Source organism: Lonchura striata, chromosome 18 (assembly GCF_046129695.1).
Source record: "Lonchura striata isolate bLonStr1 chromosome 18, bLonStr1.mat, whole genome shotgun sequence".
In the NCBI taxonomy this organism is placed as follows: Eukaryota; Metazoa; Chordata; class Aves; order Passeriformes; family Estrildidae; genus Lonchura; species Lonchura striata.
In genome coordinates, this window is record NC_134620.1 from 8,646,958 (window position 1) to 8,674,904 (window position 27,947).

At 46.4% G+C, this 27,947-nt stretch overlaps 1 protein-coding gene across 18 annotated transcripts in view; it reads right to left on the reverse strand.

Moving 5' to 3' along the window:
• FBRSL1 (fibrosin like 1) overlaps positions 1-27,947 on the reverse strand; it is a 501,938-nt gene that overhangs the window by 95,406 nt on the left and 378,585 nt on the right. The window lies entirely within an intron of this gene.

Genomic DNA, 27,947 nt, shown 5'->3' on the forward strand with positions numbered 1-27,947 from the left:
CTCCCAGTTCCTTAAGCACATGGAGGACGGAATACTTGGAGTTAAATCTATCATTGCACCGTCCTATGCAAGCTCTGGTTTGAACCAGCAGAACCCAAACTATGATCTGGAATAGACTTCTCTGTGGCTGGTGGTGCTGTGGTCCTCTTTGGGTTTTGGCTGCTACATTGTATTAAAGGCAGCTGAAGATACAAGAACATCTTTCCAAATATTACTTTTCCATGGATAGAATGTGCCACTGGAGTTATCTGACTCAGCAGGGAGCTGGTGTGTGCCCTGAAAATGGGAGAAGCTAAGGCTCTGTACACGTGTGCTCCACACAGAGCCGGAAACAGACTGCTCCCAAAAACATGTGTGGTCACACCAGGCCTCTCACATCCAGCATGGATATCACCTAACAAAGCCCTTCGTCTGCACCAGAGGTTCAGTTAGATCTCATCACCTGTGGTAAAAATGGTTTCACCTGCAGGTGAGCAGAATCAAGTTACAACATGGTTTGGACCTCAAACGCAAACCAAAGAATTTCCCAGCACAGCTTCTGCTCCTGGTTTACAATTCAGTTCAACCACAAAAAATGCCTGGATGGTCCTTGAAAAAAAAATTAAATACTTCTGTAAACCCAGGTAAACTAATGTTCTTTCAGCAGTTTACATGCACCTTACACACTGTGTTACATATGAGGACTAAAGCAATTGAGCCCATGAGGTGTCTGCACAACCTCTCAAAGTGAGGTTTGCTACATCACATGTCTAAGAATGCACCTGGTGCTATGATCAGTCCTGTGTGTAACTACCAGACCATTGTCTCAGGTCACCCATGGCACACACTCCTACCACAGCAATGGCACTGGAGACAGCTGCTCTACTAGAACACATCCATGAGGTGATCACGATTAATGAAGGAGCCACTCCACTAGGCTGAGCTGGGTGGCCAGGCTGTCAACAGCAGTATTTCAGCATCACCTTCCAGAGCACCAGCACAACAGCAATGTGCTTATTTCTTTCTAAAGATGCTGTTCAGGGCCAGAAGTTTATATTGTTCACAACAGAAAAAAAAAAAGACACTAAGGAGAGCCCTGCCACCCAGGCACCTACAAACAACTGCATTTCTATACCTCCAACAAGCAACTGATCCTCAGCTATGAGGGCTTGCTGGCATTATTCCTGTGTGCCAAACATTCCCACATCAGCTGCCCCTTTTATCTTTGCTCAGCCATCAACTGGTGATGGCTTCTTGAAGAGGAAGAGATCCAGATCCGAGTTAAAAGGCCTCACATTCAGCAATAGTATTTAATGAACAAAGAAGCAAAAATTGAAGTTGCCCCACTGTTTGTGTTGTGTAAATCGCAGATAATAGATCTCCCTAATCCTAATGAGGCCTTCCTATTAAAATCTTTATTAGCTTTCAGTTCTGCAGATTGCCCAAAGGCTCATCAGTTTCCCTATCTCTCAGTACCAAGATCTGCTTTAACTTTTACAAATAGCTCTAAGATATTTCTCAGCTTATCAGCATTGCCAAGCAGTCTGTCTTATCATTACTATTGCAGATAAAATAAATGAGCTCACGATGATATGAATAATGGCATTTTCTGTAGGCTGGTTTCCCATTACATTTTCAACAGATTGTAAACTTAAGCACAAAAGAGAAAAAATAAAAAAGAAGACAGTATGTGTGTGGGGGGGAGAGTGGCTTTTTTTTCCCCTTCCCATTTACCTTCAGTGCCTTACAGCACAGGCTGCATTTTTAAGCTCACCTGATGAGAGCTAGTAATTAATTTTGAAAGGGAGCAGAAACACCTCAGCTCTGCTTTCTCTGAAGACCAAAACCCCAGTTACTTCTGGGATGTTTTTTCAGCTGCATTTATTGGAGAGAAGCAAGGGCTAAACCACGCTCTGCCTAATGAAGCCATCTTCATTAGTTTGCTCCTTTCCCTCGCAGCCTAGGAATACCAGTCAGATTGGGAATTGAAATCATGAAAAGCAACAGAACTGCATTTGAATTAAAAGACGAAGCTACAAAGGTCTCCGACGGCTGCTCGGGGCTGATTAGCGCGAGGCACCATTGCGGCACAGAGCGAATTTCGCAGCGCGCGCTCGCGGATGAAGGCAAAGCGTCCGCGGGAGAGCCTCGCACGCCTCCGCCTCGCCTGACAGCGAGCAGGGAGGTCATGTTCTGGCAACCATTTTCTGCCTGGTCCCTGCAGCAATCACTACAGGGTTAAGCGCTTTTCCGCTCCCCCCAAATTCCTCGCCCTGTCACCGTATCAAGGTTATCTATTATTGGCAGTGACAGGTGAAAATTAATCTCCTAATTATTTCTCGCTGCGTAATCTGCACTGAAGGAGGAACGTAAAAGGATTACAGTACACCCTCTACGGAAGGCTTTGCTAGAAAGCCAATCATCCAGGGAGATAGAGGGGATGTGGGAAAGAGATATTTATGACGGATTTCCAACCATTTTGAAGGCGGAATGCACTATAACTTTATAACCGACAGCTCTGGAGTGAGGATATTCTTGCAGGTATCTTAATAGCCTAAACACTTTTTATTGTTGATTCCTCCAGGAAAAACCCCTAAGATTTATATCTGTTATTGTCCCTGATTCTCCTCTGGAATAGCAGTTACTGCAGGAACAGCATCCATGGTCAGATGTTTTTTACCCCCCACAGAAATATTATGGCAAACAATGTACCCAGACTGCTTCAACTCAATATTAAAAACCTTCTGGAAGGTAGCTGTGCAGCTACCTTCCACAACAATTTAACTGTAATACTTTTTCCACAAGAAAAAGCTAGACAAAAGCTAGCTTTCCACAAAAGCTAGACTGAGTATTTGCAAAAATAAAAGCATTTTTAAAAAAACTCGTTTTGTAAGCAAGCTAGAAATACCTTTGGTAACAACACAAACAGCCACCTTGAAATGCTGGCTTTGGGTAAACTCCAGCTCTCCTCTTACCACCCACCAGAAAATAAGGTTTATTTTTACTGTAATCAAGATCACACATTTATCTTTAACCCTTCCCATGCAGCCAAGTAAGGTACAAAAGGGTCTTTTCAAGAACCTATTTTTCTATGTCCATGCCAACAACACCATTCTAGTTGAAGTTTTCAGAACAATCAATCACAGGTTGTGCTCAAAATTACACTAGCTACCTTGAGAGATGCTGTCACTACCTGTGCCTCTGAGATGGTTAATGCAGGGTCCCTGTCTGTGAAGCTCTAATAGGACAGGCAGCAAGGAAAATCACCATTTGCAAACAAGTCTTGACACCACTATCACTAACGCTTGTCTCCCATTTCCTTGATGGTGCAGAAATGGTTTCCACACAGTGCAGAACATCAGTAATTTCTTTATGCAAACTCTCAGTGCTTAAATCCTGCACCACGTTCCTAACTTTTGGAATTGGAATGCCAAGCCCTAACACAAACCTGGAGAGTAAGACACATGTCACCAGTGAGAGGCCAGCACTGTGGTGTGTACTTCCATGGACCAGGATCTCACAGCTGAGCACAGGTAAGTGACGCAGGTGACACTGTCTCCAGTTTGGGGCAGGATGTTGCAGCTGAGGACACGTAAGTGACACAGGTGACACTGCCCCGAGACGGGGCAGGATCTCACAGCCGAGGACAGGTAAGTGACACAGGTTACAGTGCCCTGAGCTGGGGCAGGATCTCGCAGCTGAGCACAGGTAAGTGACACAATAAGTGACACAGGTGACACTGCCCTGAGCTGGGGCAGGATCTCGCAGCCAAGGACACATAAGTGACAAAGTGACACAGGTGACACTGCCCTGAGCTGGGGCAGGATCTCGCAGCCGAGCACAGGTAAGTGACACAGTAAGTGACACAGGTGACACTGTCCCAGTCTGGGCAGGATCTCACAGCCGAGCACAGGTAAGTGACACAGTAAGTGACACAGGTGACACTGCCCTGAGCTGGGGCAGGATCTCGCAGCCAAGGACACATAAGTGACACAGTAAGTGACACAGGTGACGCTGCCCTGAGCTGGGGCAGGATCTCGCAGCCAAGGACACATAAGTGACACAGTAAGTGACCCAGGTGACGCTGCCCTGAGCTGGGGCAGGATCTCGCAGCCAAGGACACATAAGTGACAAAGTGACCCAGGTGACACTGCCCTGAGCTGGGGCAGGATCTCGCAGCCGAGCACAGGTAAGTGACACAGTAAGTGACCCAGGTGACGCTGCCCGGGCTGGCGCAGCCCCGCGGCCGGGGCGGTGCCGGGGCGCACCTGGCGCAGTGCGCGCCCGCCGCCACACGGTGGCGCACGCCGCGCTCCGAGCGCGCCCGGCCCGCACCTGAGCCCCGGGGCCGGCCGGGCCGCGCCCGCCGGGACCGAGCCCGGCACCGCCGGGGCACGGCCCCGCGGCCGGAGGATGCCCAGGCTGGAACGCATTCGCAACTCCACCGACAGAAGCTGGCCGAGCCATCAGAAACACTGCTAAAATCACCAGCGCTCGAGGTTTTAAATGAGCAGCTCAAATTAGGCAAATTCCCCAGCAGTGACAGAGGTGCTGGGGTTGTTCACCTTTTCCTCTGTTGGTTTTAACACCTCTGGGCCAGGCTGTGGTTCCTGGAGCCTCTCTGGACTCCGAGCATCAACAGTGCTGAAGGGCAGGTGTGTGGAAATGGATTGTTTACCTCCTTAAGGCAACTGCTACTAAAAGACTCTATTTAAGTAACTTTTAACAAGTGTGTGCTTCTCCATCTGAAAGACAACTCCTAGGTGATCCTTAGGATATCACAAAGACTCTGAAAATATATGTCCAGCTACCAAGTTTTGCTGAATCCACACATCACATATACATGTTTCCACATATTTCATTTTCACTAGCATGAGGATAGGGCAATTTTAGTTTCCCTCATCAAGGCTAGTGATTTACTTCTCCTCAGGACCTATTTTCAACAGACAAACAGAAATAATTTAACAGAGCCTAGAACAGAACATAAGCCCTTAATGGTCTACCCTTGGTGTTAAGTAAATGAGGAAATTATTCACTGGCATCTCTCATTCTGCGGATGTTTCAATCTTAGAGTTACCTAATCTCTTACACAGTAGTTATGAGAACAAAAGAAATGTGTATGGAGGCAAAGCACCCACCTACTAACATATCAGTACTACTTCTAACAAGCCTGTTTCCCAGTAATATGTTTTCCTGATGGAAATATGAAGAACAAATTCCTATCCATAGGCATTTTTCCCAAATGTTCCATCATCAACCTCATTACGCGATACAGAAATTCTCCCAAGGGATATTATGTAATGGCAATCCCTCCTTCCTCCCCCTAAGGAGTATATTTCTCATTACCTCTCCTAGTAATTGATCAGTCTAGGAAATAATTTCTGGTAAAACCATATGTTTCTTTACCTAGTTTAGAATTTCCATCTTTATTCAGAAGGATGAAAAAAAACTTCCAGGAGATCCTAAAATTTCCATTTCTGATGCGTGATGCCAGTCTTTCCTCAAACATGCTATTAAGCAAGGTCTAACACACTCTTATACCTGCCTCACCTCAGATCTTGCAATTTCATAAAGTCATTAAAATTAACCATCTTACATTTCTTAACCTGATGATAAAAATAATTTTAATTGAATGGATTTAAAAAGCCTGTTTCATATTCCAGTGTATCCAGACACCTCAAGCCCTGGATATTGTGGGTCATTCAACATAAGAACGCAGGGAGGCAAGGAATTAAAAAAAAAAAAAAAATTAAGGCAAAAAATTACATACACATCTGTGCTCTCCAAAAGTACCATGCAGCAGAGACCAGCCAGTTGAAGAATGCAGCTACTTCTGTCAACAGATCACCACCAAACATCCTACCAGGTTTTAATGTAAAGATCAACAACAGCAAACACTAAAATTCAAAGTTAACACTTCAAGATGGCACATTCTTGAAAATCAGAGGAAAATAAGTATCAGCTACTGCTAAATATCTGTAGTTTGTCACTGGAACTGGAGACATACTCCAATCCCTTTTTAAACTTCAAAATACCAGAGCTACGTGTGACACTGCTATTTGATTTAGCCAGCCCAGGCCATAAGGTCCAGCAGATGACTGCATGTCCTGATAGAGTAACACTGGGATATATTTTACCCCTTCGTTTGTTTATGAGAACAGACTGCCCCTCTCAGATAAACAAGGCTTAAGGTTTCACTCAGAATAGCCCACCTTCCAAACAAAATAAAATTTTAAAAAAACCCCACTGTATACTAGTGAAAACTTGCTATCCAGCTAAATAAAATACTGCCTGCCTTGTCTTATAGCATTAATCTCCCCTGGAAAGAAAATCAGGCATCTCAAGCTGGTGCCTTTTGGCTTTAGCACAGGGCAGTTTTAGGGAACTGCTGTCAGCAAAGAAGAAAATTCTTGAAGAGAGCATTAGGAGCCTGCCACTTGTGGGAAATTAATGCCGTGTGTATAATTCAAGCAGCTCGCCCTTGTAAGTCTGTATGTGGGGAAAATCGGATTTATACATAAACATAAACCTCTGAAGTAAATTCTGATCAGGGATGACCAAAGATTTAACTCTCTAGAAAGAAGAATGGTAAGACTCTGTTTTCCTGTAATACCTTGGCAGCCTTTTCCAGTTGAGCAAGGCTTTCTTTCAAGAATTGATAACGAAGTAAATAATTCCACTTTCTGCGGCACAGGGGAGACCAGTTAAGGACGCTCTCCAAGACCCAAAGCAATCATTCAGAACAGTAACTTACATAACAAGAAATTATCTTTGTTACAAAATTAGGTTAAAAGGACCTCAGATACCGTAACGTTACAAAAAAATCAGGACATGCCTTGAGAAGATTAGCTGGCAAGCAGCCTCCTGAGATAAATTCGCAACTTCAAGAAGATTTTACAAGCCTAAAAACCGGTTTAAATTCCAGAGAGAAAAACAAGCCTTTGCCATTTAAAAAGGTCCTTCTTTCCTTCCCTCTGCCCTCACCTTATTCCCGAGCTCTTTCTCCAAACCATCTTTAGTTAACCAGTGACCTGGAAATCTTATTTCGCCTCCCCCTCCCCTTCTCAAATTTGTCACTTTAAACATACAAGGTTTAATTTCTTAATTGGATTAAATTTTTCATTCAGGCTAAGCAGAGGGGCCCCGCAGCAGGCGCGGGGAGGGGAGCAGAGCCCGGCAGCCCCGCACCCCGCGATCCGGCCTGGCCCGCACAACCTGCCCGGCTCGGGAGCGGCGGGGATTTCTCTGGCCAAAAGACAAACGGGGGAGGAAAAAAAAAAAAAAAATTAAAAATCCACGACGACCATTTTCAGACTTGCTATTCCTTGCGAGTAGAGGGGCTGTGGCCGCACCGAAGGGGTTAAACCGCCGGGCACGGATTTTTGAGTTTGTTACCGTTTTAAACAGCCAGAAATCCCAGACCAACACCGGCCTCATCCGGCAGCCGGCTCCAGCGCCAGCCGGCGAGCGACACCCGACAGAGCCAAGTCGCGATATGCGCTGGAGGGACACCGAGCCGCGCTGCGGGGCCACCCGCGGGTGGGCGGCTGGGAGCAGCCGTGTCCCCCCGGTCACCCGCGCTGCCCCGGCTCGGCAGCTGCCGCCCGGAGAAGGCGGAGGATCAATATTTATTATTCACCCTCCCCGCTCCCGCGAGGGTGGGAAGGGGTTTGCGGTCGCACTGGAGGAATGTGCGAAATGGGGTGAAAAAAAAAAAAAAAATAAAAGGCAGCTCGGGAGCGCATCGCATCCAAGCAGCTCCGCGCCGCTGCGCCTCTTTCTTGTCTTGTGTTTTATTTAAACACACCCAGTTTCTCCTGCAAAAAATCCTCCATAATTCTGCTCGGAGAGCTCCTCTGTTCGCCACCGGGAATGGGCAACGAGCGGCTCCAGCCCCTCCGCATCCCGACCCCGCTCGGGTGAACGCGGCGAGAACAACCCCGGGGAAGCCACCGGGGCTGGCGGGGGCCGGCAGCGCGGCCGGGAAAACCGAACCCACCTCTCGTGCTGCACCGAAAACGGCGCAAGAGGGAAAGAAGAAAAAGAGAAACACACAGAGACCGCACGCACGGAGCCACCACCACACCGGCGGGAAGCACGGCGATTTCCTCCCCTCGGCTGACCGCAAAGCCGCCAGCTCCCCGGCTGGAAAACACTTCCCTCGCCGAGGAACGGGGCTCAGGGAGGGGAGCAGAAACCCCCGGGGGTAGGGGGTCCCCGGCCCGGAGGGCTCCCACCCGCCCGCCGCTACTCACCGCGCGGCGCGCAGACCATGGCGAGCCCCGCCGGCCCGCCGGGCCCCGCGGGATGATCCTCCGGGCGCGGCCGGGCGGGCGCGGAGCGCAGCGGAGCCGCTCGGGGCCCCCAGCAGCAGCGCAACGCGGCTCCCGGCCCGGAGGTGCCCCGGGGGTCCCGCCGGCCCCCGCCTCCTCCTCCTCCCGCCGCGGTCCTCCGCCGCTCGCTGCTTCCCTCCGCTCCTCCTGGGGCTGCAGGCACAGCGTCTCCTCGCTTTTTTCTCTTCTTTTTATTTTTTTCCTCTTTTTGTTTTCTTTTTTTTCCTCTCCCCCCGGTCGAACCCGGGGCTCAAAGTTTGCGCCCCCGCGCCCGCTCAGCCCCGGAGCCGCCGCGCAGACGGCGCTACGGGTCCATCACCCGCGGGGCCAAAAACGCACGAAGGGGTGAAAAGCCCACAGACGCACCAGAAAAAAAGGCAAAAAAAACAGGGAAAAAAAAAAAAAAAAAAAAAAGGCAGCGACCCAGGCGGAGGCTCCGGCCGGCATCCGAGGAGGGGAGCAAGGGAACGCTCAGCTCCGCAGGCAGCGCCTGCCCGGCCCCATCCAGGGGCTGCCCCCGGCGGCGGGTTTCTTTCTTTCTTTCTTTCTTTTCGTGGTTCACGCCTCGGTAGCCATTATTCCCAAGCACGGACGGGGAGGCACCGCGCCGAGCCCGCTCCGCTCCGCGGCGGCGGTGCCGCTCCCCGGGCGCTCCGCGGCGCGACTGCTCCGCGCGGCCGCGGCCGCCGCGCCCCGCCCCGCGCCCGCCCGCCCGCGCCGCGGGGCCAATCCGGCCGCGAGACGCGCGGCCCCGCGCCGCGCCCGCGCGCGCGCCCCGGCCCCGCCCCGCCGCGGGGGCGCGCGCGGGACCCGCCGTCGGGGCGGCGGGCGCGCGCCGCGGGAGCGCGCGGGCGGGGGAAGCGCGAGGGGAGCGAGAGCGAGCCCGAGCCGCGCGCGCCCGCGGCAGCGCCCGCTCCGCGCCCCGGCACTGCCGGGCGCGCGCACGCGCGCAGGTGCGCAGGGGCCGCGCGGACACGCGGCCCACGTCCAGGTGCACGGGGCGTGTCTGCCCGGCAGGTGTGCGTGAGCCGTGTGCGCGGTCTGTGCGCGGGCGCTGTCCTCGTGTGCACCGTATGCGCGCACAGTCCGCGTGTGCACAGTCTGTGCGTGCACAGTCTGTGTGCGCGTGCACAGTCCGTGTGTGCGCAGTCTGTGTCCGTGTGTGCACAGTCCGTGTGTGCAGTCTGTGTCCGTGTGTGCACAGTCCGTGTGTGCAGTCTGTGTCCGTGTGTGCACAGTCCATGGATGCACAGTCCGTGTGTGCGCAGTCTGTGTCCATGTGTGCACAGTTTGAGTCCGTGTGTGCGCAGTCTGTGTGTGCACAGTCTGACTCCATGCGCCCACAGTCCATGTCCCTGTGTGCACAGTCCCTGTGTGCACAGTCCATGTCCCTGTGTGTGTGGCCTGTGGCTCTGTGCAGTGTGTGTGCCGTGTCTGTGCGCACAGCCAGTGCATACAGCCCATGTGTGTGTATGTGTGCGTGCACACTGTCGCTGTCTGGGTGTGTGCACGGTGTGTGAGGTTTCTGTGAGCACAGTCTGTGCACAGTGCCCGTATGCACACAGTCGAGGGGTGGATGAAGTGTGTCAGTGCTCTCTGAGCGCCCGGGCGTGTGCATCCCTGGTGCGTGTGTGTACACACGCTCCCTCCCCCTGACCAGTCTGTGGATGGGCTGAGGTTGGGCTCCTTTCCCTCTGTTTTCCATGTTAGTTGCAGCCTCCTGTGTCCCTGAAATGCATTTGGACCCCCAGGGGTTTTAGATTCAAGCAGAGGGAGAAGAGAAAAGCAAAGGAAATGTTTAATCGTGATTAACCTTCCCCATTGCAAAACAGTTGTTAGTAGGTATATTTAAAATATAATTACTATTGCTGTGACTCATAGGTGCTTTAATAAATGGTTAATCAATGGCCACAGGGCCGACAATCCCCGCTGCCTGACATGCCTGGTTAGCACCTGCTGCAGCAAACGTGATTCATGGGGACGAGGCCAGCCCCTGCCCTCCTCTTCCCGCGTGGGACGGGGGTGTCACACCCACGAGCCTTCAGCACAGCCCCTGGTCTCTCAGCCTGCGCCCCAACAGCCTGTTCTGCACCCCAGCACCCTGCTCTGCACTGCTGGCCCTCGCTCAGCAGGATTTTGGGGTGTCCCCAAATGGCCCCAGCACTGTGTTTGCCTCTGGGGTAGGGGAAAGGAACTGCCCGAGCTTGGTTTTCAGCTGGCCTGCAAAAATTATCTGAAAATCCTCAGGGAGAAAGGCGGTAAACATCTGTATACTATTAAATCCATTAGATGTGTTCATTATTTTATATTGATTGGTATATCACTACACAAAGTTAATATATTATGATTATTAGTATATTGTTAAATCATTAAATACGACAGCAGACGCAATAAATAATTTCCAGGGGATCTCAGCTGACATTTAGAAATTGATGGGTATGTTTTTCCCTTTGCATCCTGGCTGGCTGCAGGACTGCAGCGACACTCTGGCTGCTCTGACTGATCTCATTCCCCAGCTTTCCTCTGCAAGTGAAGGCAGCAGAAGGAGTCTGCTCTGCCATGCCCAAGTTTGCATTTTAAAAAATGAAGCTGAATTAGTACGAGCCCCAAAGAAACCTGTTGGACGAGGATATTCAAACCACTTGCGTGAAACAGGGAGCCACAAGAAGGATCTACACTGGAGGCTGTACCTTGGTGTTGTTCAGGGAGCAGAAGAACACGCTCTTGCAACACCAAGAGGATTTTCATGTGAAAACGCAAGGATGGAGCTGCCCTTGTGTCAGGAGAGCTGCCACTTGCCTCCTGCAGGTACCCACCCTGATCTGGGAGCACAGGAGCACGAGTATCCCCAAACCCTCAGCCCAGACTGCAGGTCACGGGGGGTTGTGGATTTATGGCACAGCTCCTCATGAAGCAGCAGATGTTGGAGAGCATGCACATCTGTATCTTTACAGCAGGGGAGCTGGATGCCAATCAGGGTTAATTTGGGATAAATTTACAAGAGCGCACAGCATGACCCAAGGTACCTCTTTATTGGCCTACTACAGGCCTGCTAAATGCATTGGCTGACTACCACACATTAAAGCCACATGAGCTTGTATGTTCAAAATGTATTTTACAGGAAGACACAGGGATAGAAAAAGGAGGAGAGCCTGTGTCACAAATGACATCCAGATGTGAAAACACTGTAAATACAAACATCAAAAGGCTCACCCCTCCACATTCTGCAAAGACAACATTGGAGAAAGGACTTGCTGCATTTAAACAAATATTCTCAGCAAGGAAGCCAAGGAGCCTGCTGTCCCTGGTGCACAGCAAGCCCCCATGGATCTGAGTGGGAACTAGCCATTTGTCAAGGCAAATATGCAGCAAATATTATGCCATCCTCTAGACAGTTCAACCTTGGATCAGGGGCAAGGAAATGGGATAGAAGGGAAGGTGTTTTGCTAAGAAGACCAGAAGTTTAAATCTAATAACTCAAATCTGAAAACTGCACTCCAGAAAGCTGTGATTATTTAGATAAAGTCTCCAGGGCTATGACATACTTCTCACTAGAATTGATACCATTCAGGGACAGGACTTAAGCCTCACCAGTTGTATGAAATAACTAAATAAACAGGTGGCTTTTAAAGCTTCATTGCAGGAGAGGACTGGAGTGATAGTCTAGAAAATCTGGGATACCTGGTAAACCACTCAGGAACATTGTTTTAAAAAGATGTGAGAAATGAAAGACCATTCCCTTGAAAGGGCTCTGAAGAGCTCCAAAGCACTGTTTGCAAGGATCTACAGAGGAACTGGCAGTGAGTCACCACCAGTGAATGACAAATCTTCCTGGAATCAAGTACTCATCCCATCAGTTACCTGCCACACCGTCCCTTTCCTTTCCTGTCTTGCCTACTTCTGACTGCAGTAGAACACAATGGGGACAAAGGTGGTTTGAAGCAGCACAGAATTAACCTAAAGTAGCATCAATGGCAGGGGAAACCACTTAACATCCTTCCAGAAAGGTGGGGACTGGTGGCTAAGTGCACACAGGCTGCAATATCAGATGCTTATTTTGTATTCTCTGTTCAGCCTCAAACGTGCAAACCACAGTGACAACATTGGGTGTTACTTGCTTGAACTCTCAGAGCACCAGGGCCAGGCACCGGGCTGGGGCAATGTGAAAGCCGAGCTGAGATCGGGTGTATTCTTGTTTTCTCGTCTTTTCAAGATGCTATCTGACCACCAACACCTTACACACAGCATGAGCAGACCACACGAGGGACTCCACACCGAGCTGGTGCTGATCTCTTGAAGGTGCTGAGACACCAGGGTGTGGGGCCAGCATGATTGTTCGATGAGATGAGATGAGATGAGATGAGATGAGATGAGACGAGATGAGATGAGATGAGATGAGATGAGATAGGCTGGGGCTATTGTTTTCACTCAGGCCTGACTCAAGGCTGCAGGATCACAGCCATGCACTCCACCAGCATATCTGTCTCAAGTGGAGAGCTCTCCACTGAGACAGGATCCATCACACCAGACTGATGCTTGAAGAGAGCACAGAAGACTCTCACCGTGAGACAGAGCACACTTTGTATTTTGGAGCTAAAAGCTTCTAGCAGTTTGATACTGGCAGTGCTGACAACAGACAGAAAGAGCACTTAACTATTGTGTTGCATAAAGATATCATGAGGAAATCAGGATTATACAGTAGAGAGAGTAGAAAAACACTCAGGAAGAGCTTGGATAAACTCCGTGTGAGATTCAATAACACATGCTGCTGCCTGCATCATGTGTCCCCACCTGGGCTTCTGCTGGGAGCCAGCTGGAGGAGAGTTTTATTGAATCTGATATTGAACCTACTCCCAGGCTGGGGCTGTGCTAGGTACCCTCACAGGGCCTAAAGCAGAAGTGAAGTTACACAGGAATTTGCAGTGCAACTGTTAAAATATGCTCTCATTTGCCTCAAAGCCGGTGTGTGCAGGGCGAGGGAGTGTGCTGGGGCTGAGGAGTGCCAGGGCTGGGCACGCAGCTCCGGAGCAGGACTGCAGCTCTCCATCCATCCATCCATCCATCCATCCATCCATCCATCCATCCATCATCCGTCCACCCATCCATCCATCCATCCATCCATCCATCCATCCATCCATCCATCCATCCATCTATCCATCCCTCCATCCATCCATCCATCCATCCATCCATCCATCCATCCATCCATCCATCCATCCATCCATCCATCATCCGTCCATCCATCCATCCATCCCTCCATCCATCCATCCATCCCAGAGCCTGCTGGCGATGCACAGCTCTGCTCCCGGGCCCAACAACACTGCAAAACTATTTAGCCATTGGAGGATCGCATTACATGCAAAATCTATATCTGCTCAAGAGCTTCATTTTGACATACAGTTTTCACTTGCTGAACAGAAAAAGGAGGGGAAGTCTGAAACTGTCTAAACAAAAGAATGTTTTTTTTCCACTGCACTTTCAAATGTTCATAAACCGAACAGAATACATTTAGAGACGGCCCTTTGCCTCGGGGCATCCAAGGCTATGGCTCCAATTAAAGAGAACAAGGATACAGGAGGTGGTACCTCCAGTCTGATTGCTCTCGCCTGGGGCAGCTAAGCCTCATGAATAAACACTGTTGACTCTAACTCTCAACAAAACAATTACACGTTTGTTTTTGGAATACATTTTCTTAGCCTTTCCACTTGCAATTTTTGCTACTATAAACTAGCCAGGACAAGAATAAATACCTTTGTGATTCTCTAAACACCCTTGTAATTGCAGTGCTTCACTCATGAATGTGTATTTCAACATCAGAAAAGATCCTGAGAGATAAGACAGAAATGTTTCTTTGAAGTAACCTTTCAGAATTAGATGCAAAATATTTACAGCTAATTATTATTACAAGAACTCCTGTACACACACTGCCAGCCACAGGAGTGAAAACCTTATGTGCAAATCCAGTTACCTTTGAAGAACAAAACCACAAGGAGACGGGTGAGACTTGTATTTTTTTGGACTCTTGCCAAGCGTGGTGCAGCCCCCGGGGTTCCCCATCTCCCCATGGATCTGCCAGCCCTCACAGACCTCCCTCCTGGCAAACCATCCCCAGAGGGATGTTCCTGAGAGATTGGGGGTGCTCCCACACCTCACAAGTGCTGGCTCAGCTACCTCCTGGATGCAAATGAAAGGAGTGTCAGGATTTCTACTGCTGGGAGAGACTAAACAAAGCAGGTAGTGGATGAGTTGTCCTTTAACTGCGTTGGAGACCCAACAAGGCTGTTCCAGCAGCTAAGACAAAACCTGGAGCTTTCACAAGGACAGAAGAAGACAGCTCCAGCCAGCCCTTCCTGGGCTCAGGTAACTTGTAAAGATGGGTGCAAAAGTAAAGCAGAACTCTGATTTCCTGATGAGGATAGTGATGGAAGGGGAACAATTATTTACTCAACTTTTAAAGGATTTTTTTCCAGAAAGCCAACCTATTGCTGCAAAGGAATAGCCAACCACCAACCATTTCAAAATGGCAAGCCTTAAACTGCTTAGAATGAAGATTTTGCCTAATAAATAACACTTTTTTTTTTCCCTCAAAAATGCTTCCAAATTAGATTATTATCCTCCTTCTCACTGTTAGTGTGAGGATGAGAGAACATGGAATGGGAAACCCTGTGGATTTGGGAGCCAACTCAAGCTATCCTTGACGATGCTTGTTCCACATTTCAAGGCAGACTACAGGAGATGTTGCCTGCTCCTTTATGTTATTTATACATTGTGTTAAGCAACAATGTGCAAATGAGCTGGAGTAGAAAACGTCAGACACGGCAAGATGTTCCAGTGCAGTACAACACAGCACAACACAGGGAAGCGACTCTCCGTATGGGGCCCTGTATCCTGGGAGTGTTTATACTCCATTGGATAATTGGGAGCACAGCCAGCTCATCCTAAAATATACAGCATGAGTATGGTTAGGCATTGCATCTGTAACATATACAACTTTAGATGTCAAAGCATCTTTGTTTGAAGTCAACAGCAATAAAAACTACATTTGTACGAGAGCTTAGCATGTGGGAATACATATTGCTAAACCAGGATGTTAACACATGGCCCTCCTCAGTTGGCTGCTGCCAAAAGTATGCCTTTCAAAACTGGGATGAGCATGCCAATATTCTGTAGGATATTTTAAAACTTGGAGAAATCTACAGCTATCAGCCTGTATTGGAGAAGACTCTTCTTTGGGCACATTTACCTTTGGTAGAAAAAAATGGCATCACTCCCTCTACTTGGAAAGATTTGGGTCCTTTGTATATATGGAAATGTTATGTGTAAAAAACACAGAAGGATTTTTCTGTACTGTTTCATTTTGCAGAAACTTTGCTCACTTAGTGTCAAATTATTCACTTGTGCAAGTGAAACTTTCAAATGTACACAAACTTTTAAATAAATACAAACCTATCTTTCAAGGTTGCTATCTTGCTAATATTTCATTAAGGCACACCGAAATTACACTAGAACTGTGTTAAGCTTATGGGGTTTCTATGAATTTCCTTTCTGTATATTAAACTTTAAACAAATATTATGATTGTATTCCAAAGGCTTGAATGGGCTGATGATTTTGAAAGTGCTACTTTGGCATCACTGTACAGCTCCATTTTTTCATGTATGTTTTGTTGTAACACAAAGAAGCTCTATTTATGAAAAGCCAGTCTTAAATCTATAGTTTGTGAAGCCATAATTTGTGGTTGCAATTGTGGTTAATTTAACAAAGCAAGCCTTTTGGTTCACAGTGCACCATACTTACTATTTTTCATAAACTATCAGAGCAAAAAAACCCCTTCAACATGTCAGATATATGATGATCCAGCAATGTTGCAATTTTCCAACTCCTATTTTGTGGTATACCATATTATATGCACAGGAATGCTACATAATTTATTCTGGAGCACAGCCCTGTAATTATTGCTGGCAAACTACTAATTACATACCGCCATCAAATCTAACCATTTTCCCAATAAAAAACCCCTACTTTCGTGTGGAATACAGCAAATCCAGCCCTCAGTGTACGCATGTTTTTATTTTAACATGCATGCCATATGGTATTGATCCTCCACTCACATATACTTCACCTAAAATATCTGTACTGACTACAGGATTCTGCGGCTTTGTGCTGTGGCACGATGCCATGGAGCAGGAAAGGTCTCAGCTCTGGTTCTGCACCAGCATCTTCCCCCTTCTGAGGGCCAAACCTCTCAGCTCACACAATTTCTGGCTTGGCCTAAGTCAGATTCAGGCCTTGCTACAAAGTAGGGGTCTAGATCTTGAGTTCACCAAACTCCAGGATTGGGATGTTTGGAATTTTAGCACCAGTTGATCTTTAAAAGCTACAATATGGTTCTGCTTATGGGTCTCCCCCATGAGTACAGTGGTTAGCCTTGTCAGCTGGCCACAAACCCATTCTCTGCATCCCAAGGAATTCTATGAGCCGTGGCACGTTTCAATTGCAGAACTGCACAGCTTTGAGATGCTTCTGGGGAAAAAAAAAGGAGGGATTGTGGGGAAGAGGGAGCACGCAACAAAATTCCCCAAAGATACTGCCCTACATACACTGACATTTCCAGAAATTGGCCACAGATTCGACAGCCTGCAGAAGCCCCAGTGCTCCCATGCAGCACGGGAGGAGCACAGGCAGAAAAGCAGCAGGGCCACATTGAAATGTGGATTTCAGTGTTCCTGCTCGAGGCTGTGCGTGTCCAGCACACTCGGGGGGTTCAAGGCACAGCTGTCCCATGCCCAGGCTGCTGTGGGCTGCCGGGGCAGCTGGGGAGTGCAGTGCTGCAGCTTCCCAGGAAAACACAGGGCGAGGTGGGACTGCCTGCAGCGCTGCAGGGAGCCGGTGACGGATCCGAGGCTCCGGGCTGCTCGCTGCAGCACCTGCCCGAGCGGCTGCGGGGCTGCTGCGCTCACAGCCAGCCCCGCATCACCTGCATCACCGAGGCCAGCACAGCTCAGCAGCGCAGGGCAGATGGGGCCGGGGGTGCAGGAGCTGCTCTCCCCCAGCAGCATTCCCTGGAGGGCATCCCAAAAGCTCTGGGCAGCCAAAGGCAGGGGGAGAAGCCCAACCAGCATCAGCTTCTACTGCATCATTTTAACTTGTTCACAGAACACCCTCCTAGCTTGGGGGGCTGTTCTCTCCCCCGACATGACTTCCCTGGACTCCATCCTCCTGAGCAGTGCATTCTGACTTGGCAATCAAAACATCTGTGAGACTTGCTCCCTTTTAAAACCATGACAAACGGCATAGTTATGTGAGACAATTTTCTTAATCTTTCTCCATTTTCTCATATTCCCAAACTGCAGACAGAACTGACTGTGGAGCAAACCCCCCTCTCTCACTTGTCTGAAGGTCTGGAGCACTGTAAGGAGCTTGTGGCACACTTTGATGATAATGTGTGAAATGAAGCAGCCAGGGGCACTTGTGAAGGATGTCAGAAAAATCCCACTGGAGCACAGTAACCCCAATGGCTCCGTGGCAGCACAGGGCACAGGCTGCCAGCACAGGGCTGCAAAGAGCTGCAAAATCTGGCCCAGTTCTGGTAAAACGTGGACTATTTGCTTAAGTTTCTGGCATTTGCTCCGTGGTATCCTTTGCAGCTTTAACAAGAATAAAGCGTGCTTTGCATGCCAAGCAAGTTGGCTGATCTTAGTCATGGCCTTGGTCAAACACAAGGAGTTGCTTGACAAGAAAGAACTGCCACTAAAAACATTAAAAAATGCTAACAGAACTCGCAGCTTGCAAGTTTAGTGTTGCACCTGAAGCCTAAAGGTCTTTGGGAAATACTCTCAACATTCATCTTAGCAGTTTCCAGGCACCAACACTCCTTTTCCTCTTTATATCTCTGTTCTTATTTATTTCACAGCTACAGAAATGGTCTGTTAAAAAAAAAAAAAAAAAAAAAAAGTGACAGGTATAAGACTTAGCTCATATGGATAACTCTGGAAAAAGAGATTTTCTTCCCTGAGACTACTTTCAGGTTTGCTGCTATCAGCCGAGGATTAGTCAGCTAACATGGCATCTCTGTTGACATACATTTTCTCCCCACAGCTAAGACAGCTTAACTACTTTATGTTCCAGAATATTGCAATGGTTAACCAGATATTTTCCCAAAAAATAAAAGCATCTCCTTCTTATTAAATTGTAATTCTGCTTTTAGTATTGAACTGGAATCCACAGACGAAGAAATAAGCACCTGAACACCCTTTTGCCTCTAAAATATGCTCAGTTGAAAAGCCTGAAATATGGTTAAATAAATAAATGAACAGAAAGAGTTGTCTGGCCATTCTCACAAGAGCATAGAATCCATCCAAAACCTTGCAAAAGTTTTTTCTTCTTCAGCACATACACATTACAAGGATTAAACAGAAAGGGAAACTTAAAGCTTTAGACACACTTTGTGTCTCAATACCAACTGCAGCACCAGCTTCTCTGTAAGGATTATCAAGGCTACAGCCCCATGCAGCTGTCAGTCCCTGGGGCTGTAATTCAGCTATCCTGCTCTCACTCTATCCATCACATTTACACAAATCCCCAAGGTGGACTGCCTTCTAAATGTCTTTACCTTGTGCATTATCCTGGGGCTTAACAATCCAATATTGGTGCAGCCAAGGATAATTACTCTCCATTGATGATAAAACACCCTGAATCCTGTCAGGCATGGCAATTTGCATCTTACAGTGCCGAGGATCAATAGATACAACAAAGGAGTGAAACCTGATTAGATACTGCTGCCTCTCAATGGAAAGGGAAGAGCTGATTGTTTTGCAGGGTTGAAGTCCTGGTTAAAAGGGAAACAGAGGTCTCCCATTACAACACAGTCCCCAAGCCTGCTGCTCACCTAGAAACTGCTGCAGGGAGTTTGAGACTCCAGGAGAAAGTAGTTGAATGAACAACCAGGTCTTATAGACTCCTGGTAAAAAAGGAGAGTTATTTACTTGGGCCAGTGTGGCTTGTGCAGTTTCAGTGGAACTCAGGAGAATACAGGAAGTGTGAATTGTCTGGAGCCCCAAGAGGTTCTACTTTCCCCCTGGTTTTATAGATTCACAGCAAAAAGAGGACAAGTAACTTGTTCACACACTGCTTCAATAATGAGCCTGGAAATTTGCTACTGGCTCTGCAAATGGATCTCTTTCTGAAGAATCCTCTAGGAGTGTAGGCTCAGCCAAGAGCTCCTGCCCTGTCGAGGCAACAGAAATGTCATATATATTTAAAATAAGGGGTTGCAGGATTTTCCAACCACAATTAACCAGGTAAGCAGATGCATGAAGGTGGAGGTGGAATAAAAAATTATCCCAACAGTCTTCAGTCTTCTGACACTAATCTAACACTGAATCTGATCGAAGATAAGAAGCGTGGTGGGTGAACTTCGGTTCCCACATTTAATCTAGAGAGACATCACAAGCTTCCTCCTCTTCAAGTCTTTATTTGGAGGCCAGTAACACATTGACAGAAACCCTGGTTTGGCTGACAGCACTGCTGGGCTGCAGGCAGGGAACGCATTCCCATTTGGATGTGATTCTCCACCACTGACACTCCCTGGGCTCAGCTGTGCCCATCTCCCACAGCCTGCCCAGATTAGTGATACCAAAGCTCAGCACCAAGAGTTCCCAGAAAGGATGTAGCTAACTGTGTTAAATCTGAGTTTTTATTTGGTTTCTGGTGGCAGAGCCGCATTAAACAGGGACTGCATGTCTCCATGTTCTTGCTTGATTGAAAGAAATGCAGAGTTTTCTTCCATGGAAATTAGTCAGCAAAGGAAAAGCTGAATTTGGGAGATTCCCAACCATGTGAAGGATAATGTTTTTAAAAAAAGGCCTCAAAATGTGCAGAAAATAAAACAACATCAAGAAAAGAGCTGGGCACATCTTTTCAGAATGCGTGCTCTGAGGCTGATGAAGGGCTCAAAGCAAGAGAGAAGGAAAACAGGGAAAAAGAGAAAAGCTCTACAGAAACCAGCTGGGAATAGTCTGTTCTTATCAAAACACGTTGCTGACACAGACCTGTCACAGAGCCAACATCTGCTCCCAACTCGCCGAGTCAGTCCGAGGCAGGCTGAGTGTCTCTTGCACAGGAACACCAAGGGTTGACTTGGCACGGGGGACACAAATGAGAAGAGCTTCTGAAAGCACCAGCGAGCAAAACGGGAAGGAAACTTGTTCCTTTGATGAAAAACCTTTTTATTTTGACCTACAGGCAAACTTGCAGATTTTTTTTCTGCAGAAAGGCATCTCTTCCAACATGGGAAATGAGAAAAAAAGCCTGATTCTGGACATCTGACGCATATGGTAGTGTCTGCTAAAGCCAGCGGGGGGTTGCATATGGCAAGCCTGGAAACCTGAGGCTCATTAACATTATGGCATTGGATTATCACTATTTTATGGTCATAAGGATTGTCTCTTTCATCCTGATGCCTGCTGAGTGATAGTGGATTCAGATGCCCCATATTAACCCCTAAGAGAAAATATAGTATCGGTGAGATGTACCAAGCCCACATCTAAAATCCTTTGTCTCCACTTTTGCAGTGGAGTAGAAACATGCTTTCCCACCTGATCTCCTCCTGAAATCTATCCCAACCTTTAAAGGCTTTCACTTCCCCTGCTTTCTTCAACCTCCAGCATTTTTGGGGTACTGGAGAAGATTTGCAAACAGTCTGAGACAGCATCACTGTAGAACAGATGGCAACTATCCCACCTAGGGCGAGACACCACGCAACATCCGTTGGATTCTCACATGAGCATCCAGCTCCTGGCACTGCCTGAGCCTCTGCAGAGGCACTCGGAATCTCTCCTGCCTTGTGGGAACCCATCGCTCCTCATGGAGAAAGGAACGTTATTATGGTTTTCCATCTGTCGGTGCAAACTGAAATGTAACTTTGTATTGGCTCTCCACTCTGCACTCAGCCATGGAAGATTTAGAGCTTGCTGTTCTGTATTTGAAATGGGAAATTGGAGGGGAGCTGCTGAGTCATGAGAACAGGGGGCCTCTGTTGCCAGCCGTTTCTCCCTGGGGAAAACCTCTAATCCTCTCTGATGCACCTGGGTGCGATTGATTCCTCAGGATTCCTGCACACTCACACAGCCTCTGACTGTCAGAGGTGCATTGATTTGTTCAGCAGTGGAGAACAGAATGGATATAATGGAGGTGATTTTTAAGGTGATGATTGCTATGGATGGGTGAAAATAAAATCATATTAAATAAGCAGCCATTAGAGCTTAAAACTGAGCAGCCCAGCTGCCTGCTCCTGCCCTCTGAACACTGTCACATGCTCCAAGAAAGGTGAACAGGAGCCTAATGAATTCACAGGGTGTAATAATCCTGGTGGAAACTGGCTCAAAATGCCCCTGTGGTAATAATGCATCCTCTTGCATCACAGTGCACTCAAGGGCATTGTCCTCATCTGAATGATGCTATGTATGGTGGAAGAAAACAGGCAGAGAACATAAATGTAGGAACTTTATACTGAGCCATGACCAAGTCCCAGATGAGAGCATCCTATCAAAGACAACGATGCTGAACCCCTGGAAACAAATGTAAACCTGCGGGTCAGTTTGCCAGGAAAGTTTCTGGTGATCGTTAACTGCTCCATGCAATTGGAAGGGAGAGGAAAAGGGTCAGGGTAAAGACCTATTTCCTTGTCATTTCATCACATCACTCTTCATATAAGCACCCCGCTGACCAGCCTTCTCCCAGAACTTCTCAGCGATTAGCACCATGCTGTTTCTTACAGTGAATTCGAACAAGAGTAGCACAAAGCTATCAGCAGGGACTTCAGTGATCAGAAACTGCTCAGCCAATTTTCACTATCATTTTTTCAATGTCAAACAAATGCCTATTGTCACCAGGCCTGCTCCTGTGGCATGTTGAGAGCTTCTGCAAATTGCAGAGCCCCCTGTCTCTGATTTTAAATCCCTAAAATGTTAGCTCCCACCTCATGACTAACAGATGAGCAAAGGACAGGGAGCCAGGAGCTGCTGGTGGTAATTCTGGCTATTGATGCACAGCATAATATCCTGGGTACCGTGCCCCTGCCTCAGCCTTCCCTTCCTGCACAACAGGGATGGGAAGTATCAGCATCTGCCCTGCCACAAGGCAAAGGGAAGACAAGTTTTTTTTAAGATGCAAAGTGCTAATTACTAGTTCAGACTACAGGTCTTGGCACTGGAATTAGAAGTAGCAGAATTATGTGAGCTGCTGTTGCACCACAGACAACAGACCTGCAACAGAGACTTCCCTATGATCCTGTGCTTGTGAGAGCCCCATCAGCTGTGATGGGAATGTTGCACATGGGTGGGATGTCATAATTCTGCCATAGGACTCTGGTGGAAGTGGAGAGAGAAGGAGCAGGCAGCCTATGAAGTGTCTAACCCTGATTTAATGCCATTAATGCAATTTGATAATTAGCAGAGGTACTATACGCCTTACAGGAAAACAAGGAAAAGAGAAATGGATTTAAGCAAATAAAATATATGTTTTAGAGCTTCCTCCAGCCTGCAGATTTCTTTTCAACAGCACATATATTGCATTTTTTCTTACAGCAGCCACTGTAGGGGCCAGGGCATTGTATAACAAGAAGAATGGTCAAACACAATTTTAATGTGTCTAGTAAGGCAGAGTGCAATACTTATATATATCAGAACAAGCAATGTGCCAAAGTGCCTGATGATAAGGAAGAAATGTGTCCTCGATCAAGAAAAACCAGTTTAATGTGCACACTGGGAGCAGAGTATTACACAGATACAGCTTTCTCCTGGCCATGTGAATTTAAGGAACCCCTGCTGGTAACTGAGATTCCTTGCAGACAATCAGACCAGAAGCAAAATGATATAAATTCTTAAGGTACTGTATGATGTGAGATACAGCCTCACATTTTATACAAAACCAAGAAGGGGAAGATAGCATGTAAGCATCTGAACTCCCATACAACAAATGCCATTTCAAGCATCATTTATTATGCTGCCTTTCACAGACTTTTACAATCCTCAATATGGTTAGCAATTTCAGCTGACTCGTAAAGCGGTTTTAAAATTCATCACTGAAAAGAATGTTTATTTCTGTGTTTCCTCCAGTTCGGGAGTAAAATTAGACTCTTAAAACCTGGGGATGGTGTGTCTTTAATTTTGTTTAGAACAGAAAATAACTGTGATATGAAAGGTTTAATGAGGTTAGAAATCTAAAAGGAAATGGAGTGGGAATAGATTATCAAGAGAAATAAAGCCAACCGCTGGAGAGTACACTAATATTAAATATTAGGTTTCTAAACCAAATATATATAATCCATTTAGGGACTTAATGGTGGTTCTCAGAAGCACATTTATCTACAGCTTATGGTTCAACAACCAATATTATAACTCCATTTGTCATTGTTAGGCGAGGGGGATGGATGTCAGGGAGGCGAGGGTCAGCACACGAGGCGAGCTGGGGACGCGCCGCTGCCGCCCCTTTCGGACGGCCCGCGGGGGAAGAGCTCACCTGGAAACATCTCCCTCCAAAAACACTTCATTTTCCTCAGGAAGAACAATGGCAACACATTCAAGCAGGGATTTGTCTTAAATTAGGCTTTATACCCATTTTTCATTTAGAAAGATACTTACATGTATGCCTAACTAAATGTGGGATTATGCACTTGATTAAAATTAGCGACATGCTTAAACTACTTGATGAATTGGGTCATTAGATACCTAAGTCAATACAAGATAAGGAGCTCTGAAAATCAAGACAAATTGAAAACTCAAAAATGGATTTTGGTTCTTAGCTTTTTACACCTATACTAATGAATTTACAGTAGAGGCAAAGATTTAACTAAACCTCCTGGTATCAACACCCAAAATGAAATCCCTGCTTGGGAAACAGCTGCTGCCTTTCTGGCTCTGCTGGGACTCCTCTGCTGGGCAGGGAGGTGACCAGCTGTGGGACAGCTCTGCCCTCTGCAACTCCACTCAAGCATCTGCAGGAAAAAACTTCCACCATTAAGAATAAGAGATTTAGGAGATGGAGTATTTAGGGAAAAAATAGAGAAAGATGCATTGGTTGTCACACTTCCATTTTAGGAAAAGCCACAAGAGCCTTGTGTGGAGACAGCAGCTACCTGCCAACATGGAGAGAGAGCTGCTGGGTGACCTGGAAGTCCTGATCACTTTAATGTCTCCGTGCCACCACAAGCACAGCGTGAGGTTTATAGCAGAGGTAATTTTTTTATTGTACTAAATAGTTGGACAGAACACACAGCCTCTGCAGTGGCCTTTTTGTGAGGGCCTTGTGCCAGAACTCTTGTCCTTCTGCCGCAGTTCCATCTTCTGGCCGAACACCAGGCACCCTCTGCTTCCCTCCACATCCTGCCTTGCTCTATCCCATCAAAGAAGAAGGAGGCTGGTGCTCCGTTTTACACTTGGGATCACTGTGTTATTTTGGTTATTCATGTTTTCCCTGTCTTTTCCTTTCTGAAGGGATGCCTGCTGTCAGGGACCCACCACTTCCAAGTGAGCACTCTGCCTGCCAGCTCCAGGCTTCTGGACGCAGCCAGCAGCTCTCTGAGGACTCCCAGACATGCTTCCTTTCTCTTTTCACAGGACAGGAGGGAAGCTGAGCTGGGAGGATGATACAGTAGGAAACAGAAGTGTGCTCCTTCCTCTTGAAAGGCTCCAAATCTGCTCCCTCTCCAGGCCCAAAATACTTGTGCCAATTCTTGGTTGACTGAAATCTTGAAATGTCACCAAGAACTGGAGAAAGCCAAAGGAAAACACTTGTTTGAAGTGGTCAAAATGAAGTAAAACACACACCACTACAAACAACACTTGGCTAATTCCAGCTCAAATGCTTTTTGCTATCAATGAAATTCTGAGGAAACAGGGACTTCAGGCAGCACCATATGTTGGCTATCACTCTGCTCAGGCTGGGTATTAGTGGGTTTTTACTACTAACACCATCAATAACAGCAACTGAATTAGCTGTAAGAGTCAGAAATCCATCTTTTGAGTAGTATGACCAAATTCTTTCACATAACTCGCCTGACTGACAGAAAAATATGTTGCTAGTGTCAAACAAGTCTAGAAACTTAAAATGCTTTTAATTCTGCAAACAAAAAATGCAGAGCTTCTTGATTCTAGAGAGCTTTGAATCAAGACCTCATTTCAGAAAAATATTAATTCTGATGTTTGATTTGAAATCAGTTTTTCTGAATGAAACCTGTAAACCTTTCTTTACAGCAAACACAAGGAAGCAGTTTTTCCACATTGACACGTCATTAAATTGTGGAATTCACTGCCACAGGATGCTGCAGAGGCCAAAAATATAAATGAGTTCAAAAAAAGATTAGACAAATTCACGGGGGATAAGTCCACCAGTGGCAATTGAACACAATGGTCGGGATGCGACCTCTGGCTCAGGAAGTTCCTCAAGTGCCGATTGCCGGGCGCGGGGAGGATCGGACTGGGGAAAGGTTCACCCTGCACAGTCCTGCTTCCTACACTCCCTCCCAAGCACTGAGCAGGGATTTCTGTGCTGGAAAAATTATCCCCGTATGGTGATTCCTCTGATCTCCACAACATTTGGATCTGAACAAAGTTCTAAAGTTTGATGCAAAGCGAGGAATTTGGTCACATGCAGAACGCTGCCATTTTTCCTCCCCGAATTCTTCACAGGTTTTCCATAGTTCCCAATAAAAAACAAGCCTTGCTAATAATTTCAGTGACAAAGTATCTCGCACTTCTTGCCATCCCAATTCAAAAAGAAGATCCAAATAAGATATTAAACCAAATAAATTGTTTATTCCTATGGGTATCGTGCAGCTGCTCTATTACTGTGATCAAATTCTGGTGAAACAGCTGAGCATATTCAGCAGAGTTTTTTGACTCTTATTCCTCTAAGTAATTTAAACAATGCCGTGACCAAATGTCTTGCAAAAGTAGAATTATTACAGCATTTTATGCAGGAGGAGTTTGCTTCAATAGGGTGCAAATGAACAGGGACATAACTCTGAGCTCTAGAGCCCATTCTCTGACTTAAATTCATAGTGCAATTCTTAAGTCTTATGATTGTTGTTGTTTTTCTTGAAGCCCATCTCTAAGTGTAATTCTGTGGGAATCTTGGTGTTCAATGAAACAGAAAATGATAAATTTCTAGCACTGTGAAGCTTAAAAATGTGATCTAAATGCATTCCCTCATCACCCAAAGGCTGGGGTAAGACAGAGAAAAAGATCTCACTTAAAAACCAAGACCTCTCTGTTAAAAACAAAACATGTTCTGTGAAACATGATATTTGAGGAAGTGACTCAAATCTATTTATTGGACTCAACTGAGTCCCACATTGCAAGCACCCATATGTAACTTAAATTTCATATTCTGCAAACCCCAAAATAGCACAAGTTCTTAATCACATTCTTTAGTTTCATACCTCAGATACAAAGCACAGAACAGATTTGGAATTAACCTGTATAAGTTTGCTGCAAGACATAATGAAAACATCATGATTCAAAATCCTTGGCTAACAGTTAGCCAAAGCCATCTAATGAATTAAATAGCCTAATTCACAATAACATCTTGTCTATGTATAAATTTCCACTGTTTTAAAAAACAATTTTGCTAATGCGTGGCAAAACTTTGATGAGTTATTTCAAATTCAATTTGATTTAAGCCTAGGCAAATTTAAATTAAGATCAAGATAAATCTATTTAATCCTGGTTTAAAAGGGAAGAAGAGTTTTCCATAGTTTAAGCCAAATGATTTAAGTCGTGTCCTTAGTTAGAGACTACTACCACTGTGAATACAAACAGTACCTAAATCAGAACGTATTTTACTTCTTAGCACTTGTAAAAGTAATTCTTAGAAAAGATTTTTTTTAATGCTCATTTGTGCTTTTATTGCTACCTTGTGCTGTACAAAGATGGTCCAAAACATTTTTTTTTAAACAATACATGTAGATACCTACTGAGATTTTATCCACTGTACTTTACACACAAGCATCTTCAGCAGTAGAAAGCCTAAACAGCTTGAGTAAAACTGTTTTATTCTTTTAAGCATTCCATCTGATGATCCTTCCTGGTCATGTAATTTCATGGATTCCATAAGTCCTTTAGAGTCAGCTGGACAATGCACGACTAGCAGAAAATTTACTGACCAAACCAAGATTTACAGACCAAGCAAAACCCCTAACTCCCCTAGTCAGCCTTTGGCTATCTTCATAAATCACAGGAAAACACTTAAGCCTCTTTTTCTCTTTTTTAAAGCTACCACCTATAAACAACACCACCATTTGTTCCTTTCAGTTTCTATTAGTCATAAATTTTGAGAAATTAAAGAAAAGGCATGAGCAGGCCTGAGTATGGAAGCCAGTTTGAAGCCAGACATCAAGATGAATGCTAACACAGCACCAAGTTCCACACTATCAGCATATTCTTTAAGTAGATCTAAATTATTTTTCAGTGCTGTTTTATTCAATTTGTTGCATCAGGTTTAGTTGTTTTCAGGTCAGATACCAGCAACCATTTGGTACTTGAACACCTCCTTAATTTCAATCAGAGCCATCCTATGCTAATGCAATTCTAGCTGGTTTAATTTGTTGTTTTTCCATAATTTGCTTTTAGTCTTCTAGTGCC